Genomic DNA, 8,540 nt, shown 5'->3' on the forward strand with positions numbered 1-8,540 from the left:
AAGGTGAACCATAAGATAATGGTGCTCACATATCACAACTAGCATGCTTCTAATCTTAAAAATCCCAAAAATAAGCCTAAAACATGATTTCTAAGTAAAATAACATGATAAATTAGGTATTTGCTCCTGATTCACTTAATTCAACATGATTTCACATATTCCAACTCATTCTATGGAATGGGAAGCCATAGCCCACCTTAAATATGACCGTGCGTACATCAAATCACGTTTCTGGAGCTTTTCCTTTTCGTATGACCTCTGAACTCTATCATGCTAACAAAAATAGAATCACAATGTTAGTATGGTTATTTAGAAACTAAATTCACTTAAAATGGAGACAAACTAATTTTAGAGTAAAAATGGGAATCATGGGACCCGAGCCAAGATTTCGGGAAACAACTCTATCAAAAATTCCTAAACAGTCCCCTAAACTTGTTTCACAATTGGAACATAATTCGGGGGCTCGAAACTGTGAAGACATCCACACACATACATTTCAACATTAAAGAGCAAAAACTAAGCTAAGACGGCCCAAATAAAATGGAATTACCTCAAATGATGCTTCCCCGACACTCTCTGACTGATCACGCACTTAACCTCAAGCTCTCCAATCACACCACACTTTGAATCACCCGATTCTAACATAAAATCAGAGAGATATTGCAATTTCAATTTTGGAAAAAGTTGTTGATCGAGTCTAGTCTTTAAATAAAATCTAGACCAAATATCTCTCCGTGAAAGTGGATAGAGAGGACCGCAAATGCGAAAAAGAACCTGCAAACATGAAGGATAAGGGAACAGGGTCACGCAAATGCGGCAAGGACCCCGTGAAAGCGAAGAGAAGGGAACCAACCCTTTGTGAACAAGGCATGGGCCCCACGAATATGGTGACGAGATTCTCTGGGTTGTCTTACCTCTTGGTTGTGAACATATATTCCATCACGACTTGTGTTTTTGGGTCGTGACACATAATCTATAATTAATTATAATGTATCTTGATATATTTTAATTTTTTTCTTGTACATTATAATTGTACGAATAGGACAAAAATATGTGTTTTTATATTAATGACTAAATAAGGTAAATTCACGTATTCGATAAACTTATACTCTTACGCAAGATATAATTATTATATATATTATTTATTATTTTGATTTCTTATTGGGTAATATTCATTACAGATAAATATATATGGTTCATTGATTGTTAATATGGATCTTCCGAATCACTTCACAGTTTTATCAAATAAAGTATTGTACTATTTAACACCAATGAAAATAGTGACATTTTCTCCGTAAAACATTTCATATCTTCCTTTATACACTCCAAAGAAAGAATGAAACGAATTAAGGGTGTGAAAAACAACAACAGAGCAGAGGAAAACATGGAATTTGATGATGATATGGTTGAAAAAATCATCTCGCATCTGCCCTTAAAGTTTCCAATCCAGTGTAAAGTTTTAAGCAAGAAATATGAAGGTAGGATTTCGGATCCTAATTTTTTCCAGAATTTTGTTCCAAAATCAAAAAAGTTATTCTACGGAACTCATCTATCGATCGGATTTTTTATCAAGTTTCTACAAAATTTCCTTAAACCCTAGTGCAATCATTCAATGTTCAACGTATTTATCGGATGATGTTGATCTTTTGGCCTTATGTAATGGGCTAATTTTGTTAGACTTTGATGAAATTAAGGTTTATTGTATTTTCAATCCAACAACCAGAGAACACCAATTAATACCATACCCAGAGTTAACACATACGATTGGTTATATATGCCTAGCTGTTGATTACCCAGGCTCAGATACACATAAATTGGTAACCATTAGAAATCTAGTAGAAAATTTCAACTGGTTCTACAAATTTCATGTACTTTCATCAGACAGATCTAGTGTGTGGCGTGAAATCCAATTGAGAGCCAATACTTCAATCTCTCTATCTTTTTATTGTCCACCTGTTTACTGGCACAATTGTCTATATTGGCTTAGAAGTGACAGTAGTATTATAACTTTTGATACAAAGAGAGAAGAGTCTATACTAATTGACCGACCTCAATTTTTTGATCAATTTGATCTCAACTATGGTAAAATCTTCTCTGGTCACGATATATGGCTAGGGGTGGCACGAGGCGTACTCACCCTTGTATCCATTTTCAAAAAGTCCATAGTCATTAGTACTTGTCATAATGCAAACAACAATTGGAAGGTTTCCCATATTTTGGACAATTTTGTTTTGGGCTTATGACATTATTGAAGGTTTCCCAGTCTTCATAGATAGCAAAGATGTGTATTTTGTGGTAAAACCTTCCTTCACAGAAAATCATTTGTATGAGTATGATACAAAAACTAATGGGTACAAAAAAGTTGAAGTGTTGGGCAAAGAGGTTGATAATCGCACGTATTGCTTCCATCAAACCTTAGCTTGTGTCCATAAGACGCCCTCCCACAATGTAACGATTGATGATCAGGATTATATTGCTGCAAAGTTGAATGACATCGGAAGATTTATTATCGAAGGTATGTACCAGTTATTTTTTATTGTTATTTGAATTTATTGTATGAATCGTTTAAATCTATCGTTAGGTAACAACAAAAAATTTGATTCTATGTCACGGATGATTTGGTGTGATTGCTTCATGATATGAATGTCTTCATGTTATTTTTTCATTTACCAACTATTTAATAATCATGTGTATCCTTTACCTTAACTATTCATAGATGCTCTACCATGTACCCTACTTCTCTTATAGGTTTATCATTCAAATAGTTTGACATGTGGCATGATGTAATGATGAAGAATGATATAATGTATCGAAATATTGTGTGCATTAAAATAATACAGTACGATACAGTACAACAAAAATACAATAATACGATACATTATGAAACAATACCTATCAACCATCAACATTAGCTTTATATTTCTTTTAAATTTAATGTCTTTTATTAGTCTTTGTTATCAACCTTCTGCACCTTCAATTTAAATTAATGACTAGTATCACCTCCTCTTGTGTTCAAAGAAACATTGTTTTTCATATTAATAACTTAATGCTTTCAAAAAATGATATTATTTGAAATATCCAGTAGCAATTTAGTCCACTTTTTTCATTAGAAACTTAGATTTATTACTAATTAGCAAAAGTAACAAAACTTATATTTCAAAGAAAGCATGAGTTTCACATGAAACTCGTGATGTTATTTCATCAATATGAATTTTTATAACACTATATACACATGTCATAAATATATTTTCTAGATTTAATTTTTATTTGAAACCAGTCTAAATCACTTTTAATTCTTTTCGAATTCTGTATATAATTTTATCTAGGTATTTCCATAAAAGAAGAAAGTTCATCAGAAGAAGAAGGAGAAAGAGAAGAAGGCAAAGAAGAAGAGTAGAATTTGTTTTCAAGTTGAAAATTGTATTTGAAAATTGAAGTTATGTTTAAACATGAATGCAATTTGTAACTAGTTTAAACTTTTGTGAGTGATTTAGAGTGAATTTTATGAAAACCAGTTTTAAAATATTTTCAAATTTCAAAAGAAATTTAAATTTAACTTCAAATTGAATAAATGGAAAAACTATCCATGAGTATTTGTGAGTATATTTTAGATACTATTATTTCTGGGAGACATGGTTTAGGTGAACAACAAATGTCCGTGACCCAAGTCAATGATAACTTCAAATTGAATTCATGGAAAAACTATCCATGAGTATTTGTGAGTATATTTTAGATACTGTTATTTCTGGGAGACATGGTTGATGTGAACAACAAATGTCCGTGACTCAAGTCAATGATATACATAGTAAATTTGATCACTTTTTTTTGCACTTTATGGAGGTCTATATCTAAATGGTTCAGACCTGAAGTCATTAAATGCATTTATTGTTATTAAGATTTAAGTATTTTAATTGATCTGAATAGGTCTTAATCATTAAAATCTTGAAAATAATCTTAATACTATTAAGAGGTATTATTGTGTGGAATAATATTCACTACTAGTCTATTTCCAACCACCAACCACCTTAACCTTTGTCATCCAACCACCAACACCATCAACCATTATCACTGTTAACCACCACCATCGACAATCTTTGTCCATAGACAACTACAATTTATAGATAGCATGTTGGTTTAATTTTAATTAGGTGATACAAATTTGTACAATTAATTGCGAGGAGGTTATGAAAATGAAAGAACTAAGAATTATGAATATTACTAATATTAAGAGAAAGAATATTGAACATTAAGGGGTGTGAGTTATGGAGATGGCCTTTTAAAATAAATTAATTTTACAAAAATGATATACATAGAAAAATAAGAAGAAAATGATAAACATGATTCCTACCCAAAGAGATATGCCACTTCAAAAAAAAATGATATAAAGGGCCAAAAAAGAAGAAAAAAACTATCTGGGCAAGGACATGCCACATTACTCTCCTTCATCTAATTTAATAGATTTATATTATTGTGTTAATGAAAATTACAAGATTACAAATTACAATTGAATCATGGATGCTTAAGGAAAATAAAATATTACTACCTATACATAATAATCAAGGTGTTTTTAAAAGTCACCATGTTACTGCCTTGTGCTATCTCGATTTCATGAGTTCTTTTGAGAATAAGCCCAATTCTCATAGGAAGTGACCTACTTCCACACTCACATAGGTGAAATTTGTCTAGAGTGCTCTTGTAAGTTTAACACTCCACACATATGGGCTATAGATTTTCATTTAGAGTTTTGTAAACTCAACCTTCACAAATCACTACATGAAACAATGCACTCACATCATAGGGAGGGAATAAAAATAGTGCATTTTTTCACAACAAGTCATCATATGATTAGTTTTCTCCCATTGAACCTAATTATAGATTTCTAGTCCCTAGGTTGGATTTCCTCATATACGTCTCAAGGATTTATAAATTTCAATCACATCCCTCTATATGTGCTCCAAACCTTTTCTCTTGTTAAGGACTTAGTTAGAGGATCTGCAAGATTATAACAAGATTTGACATAATCCACATTAATTATAACACTTGTCAAACAAGATCTCACATTACTGTGTTTCCTCATTATAGGTCTGGTTTTACCATTGTAATAACAGTTTTGTACTCTACCAAGTGCAACAGTGCTATCACAATGAATTAAAACAGTAGATTGATTTTGTAAAATATGGTATTTGAAATAATAGATCTCTCAACCAATTTTGTTTTTTACTAGTTGAAGCTAAAACAATTAGTTCATCCCTCGTGGTAGAGTTAACAATTATAGTTTTTTTTTATTTCCAATAAATAGCACCATTGCCCAAAGTAAAAATATAACTGATGATAGAACATGAATCACCTGATAAAGTGTTTCAATCTGCATCAAGCCTTCAAGTAATGTAGGATATTTTTCATAGAACAAACCACACAATTTTGTCTCAATTAAATATCTCATAACACTTGTCTTCACTACTTGGCTTGCTTATGGACCTCCCAAGTACTTCTACTGCTTATGCAATATCAGGCCTAGTGCAATTAGTCACATATCTCAAAACTTCCAATTAAACTTGCATATTTCTTTGGACTTATTACATCATTTTTTTCACTTTGAACAGAAAACAAGTGAACACTTGAATCAAAAGGAGTTACAAAATGCTTCCAATCAAGAAAGTTATTATTTTTTCAAACTTTTCTCAACATAATGTGACTGATCAAGAAAAATTTCATCACATGCTCTTGTAATTTTTATTCAAAAATAAAATTTGTCTCATCAAGATCTTTCATATCAAAATGACTCCTAAGAATATTTTTTATTTCATCAATAGCATTCATATTAGAGCTAAAGATTAATAAATCATCAACATATAGGTAAATAATAACATGTGAACTATTTCAATATGTATGATATATGCACGTATTACACTCATTTCATTTTAAAACAATTTTCAATCATGTACGAATCAAACTTTTCATGTCATTACTTTGGTGCCTATTTCAAGTCATATAGAAATTTAGTAAGTTTACAAACATTACTTTCTTGGCCTGCTTCAACACAATACTCGGATTGTTCCATATGAATTTCCTCATTTAGGTCTTCAAAAAATAGTTTTTACATACATTTGATGAATATGCAAACAAAAAATTACGCTTATAGCAACTAAAAGTTTAATGAATGTAATTCTAGTACCGGATAAAAAAATAAAAAAAAAATCTGAGCCTTCTAGTTGCTTAAAACCTTTTGCAACTAGTCTAAATATATTTATCATCAGATCTATCCGGTTTAAACTTTTTATTAATGATCCATTTGCAACCAATAGTTTTCAATCCGGTGGTAAATCAACTAATTTTCAAGTTTTATTTGAAATAGGTGATTTCATTTCATCATTTACGGTCTCTTTTTTAAAAAAATAGAATCATGTGAAGGTAAAACGTATTTTAAAGTGAGAGGGTCTTTTATAACATTAAAAACATAAAAATTAGGACTAAAATATTTTTCTACTCTAGCTTTTACTTCTTCTAAACTCAAAATTATCAATTTCTTTATTTTTCAAAGTAGAAGGAGAAGAACTAGGTAGTGACAAAATATATTTTTCAATCCTTTGACCCCCACTATTTGTAGAATCAAAAGGAAATTTGTTTTCGTGAAATATTAATATATCTTCACGATTAAAAAAATCTACCGGCAATACTATTTGAAGCATAACCAATAAAAACACAAGTAGTAATTTTCTTACCCAACTTTGAAGTCTTGAGATCTATTAGTCTCACAAATACCAGACAATCCCAAACTTGGTTTGTGAACTTTCCACAATTCAAAAAATGTCAATTTAGATTTTTTTTTATGAGGCACATGATTCAACACATAACTAGTAGTCAAAATAGTTTTACCCCGCAAATTTAAAGGTGCATGTGACTCAATAAGCATGACATTAGTCAATTCAACCAAAGTCTATTTTTTCTTTCCGCTACATCATTAGATGCAAGGAAATAAGGAAGAATAATTTCATGAATTATTCTCAATGATCTAACAAAAAAATTAAACTCATTTTTATTCATATTCACGACCTCTATCTAAAACACCTCAGAATTCGAGAAAGGGATAAAAAGGGCAAACAGACAAGTCCACGAACCCAAAATGAACCATGGACCCTTCACGACACCCTAGAAGGACTGTTTAGGGGTCCGCGGCCCATTAAAGGCATTGTGAACCACTATCCAGGGCTTTCATGGGAGGAGTCCACCTGGACGGACCCCCAAACAGTCCGTGAAGAGGTAGACAGCCCGTTAAGAAGAGCCCCCCCATCCTTCTAGAGCTTCCAGGCAGGGGGTCTCCTAGACGGTCCCTGTACGACTTGTGGGGTCTTGTACGGACCATCCAACCCTTCACGTAGATGAACTCATGAGTTTTTAAGTTAAGGTCAACTTCAAACGATCATAACTCTTAGCACAAAATGAACTAGGTAGTCCATGACCTATCAAATCAAAGGTTTTTGAGTCCTCTTTTCAACGTCACCGAGTTTTGCCTAATTTTGAGCCCGAAGCAAGAAGTTGTGCTCGTTTTAGTGAAGTCTTGTCGAGCAGGGTAACATCATGACCCACTAGAAGGGCCGTGATGCTTTAAACGGCCCGTGAAGCACCTCTTCTCAATCATCTCTTCAGTTTTAAGTCAGGATTATATTGGTATTTTCCCTTATGCGTTTGGTACTTAAACTATGTCATTTCACTTTGTCTTAACACTAATTAATTAGTCAAAAACTACCTAAAATTAATTAGTTTCCTCTCAAGTCAGTTTCAAGCAGAAAATGAACGTCTTCTCCAATTTCCAGGCCTAGGGTTCTCTCCTCCAAGCGTCAATATCAGATTTCTTTCAAGTATTTTCATCCACCAGGTATGTGGGTATACAATAAGGAATTTTGTTCGCCCTTATGCCTAAAACTTCAAACTCCTTTTTCGATTATTATGGTTTTATGAAACTAGGGTTCTTGCCCAACTATGCAAATTCTTTACAAAATTGATTCTTGTGATTACTACTCGATTCTATACTTATTTAAATGTGTTTGCATGAATTCTTATGGAGATTTGAAAGGAAAAAAACTTAGCCTGTAATTGTAGTATTTTCACATGAATTAGCTTTTCTCCGAAATTTAGCACAAGGTGTTAGTATTTAGTATCAAACAAAATTTAGTCAGTTTTCTGTCCACAGTTTTTCTCAAAAATTGTTTTCAGACCCGTTTAGTTTTATCTCATGAATTCAGGACCACAGTTTAAAATGAGCTACTAGTGTTTAGCTTCGAAGTAGTGTTTAGCACCAAGTTAGACTAAGGTTTAGTGTACCCTCAAGTCCCAAAACTACGTGCCATTGTAGGTTTATAAGTCCACTGTTGGGCATCAATTTTAGTGATCACGCCACAGTCATGCCTTTATACCCCAACAAGGTATATTAAGTCCTCTCGACAAGGCGTATACATCGGACACCACCTTTAGCTCATGTGGTTTATGTCGGTTAATACACTCTCCCACACTTTTAGCTTCAGTAAGGTACTTCAGGCCTG

This window comes from Solanum verrucosum, unplaced genomic scaffold (assembly GCF_900185275.1).
Source record: "Solanum verrucosum unplaced genomic scaffold, falcon-dt-bn FXZP01000699.1, whole genome shotgun sequence".
NCBI lineage: Eukaryota > Viridiplantae > Streptophyta > Magnoliopsida > Solanales > Solanaceae > Solanum > Solanum verrucosum.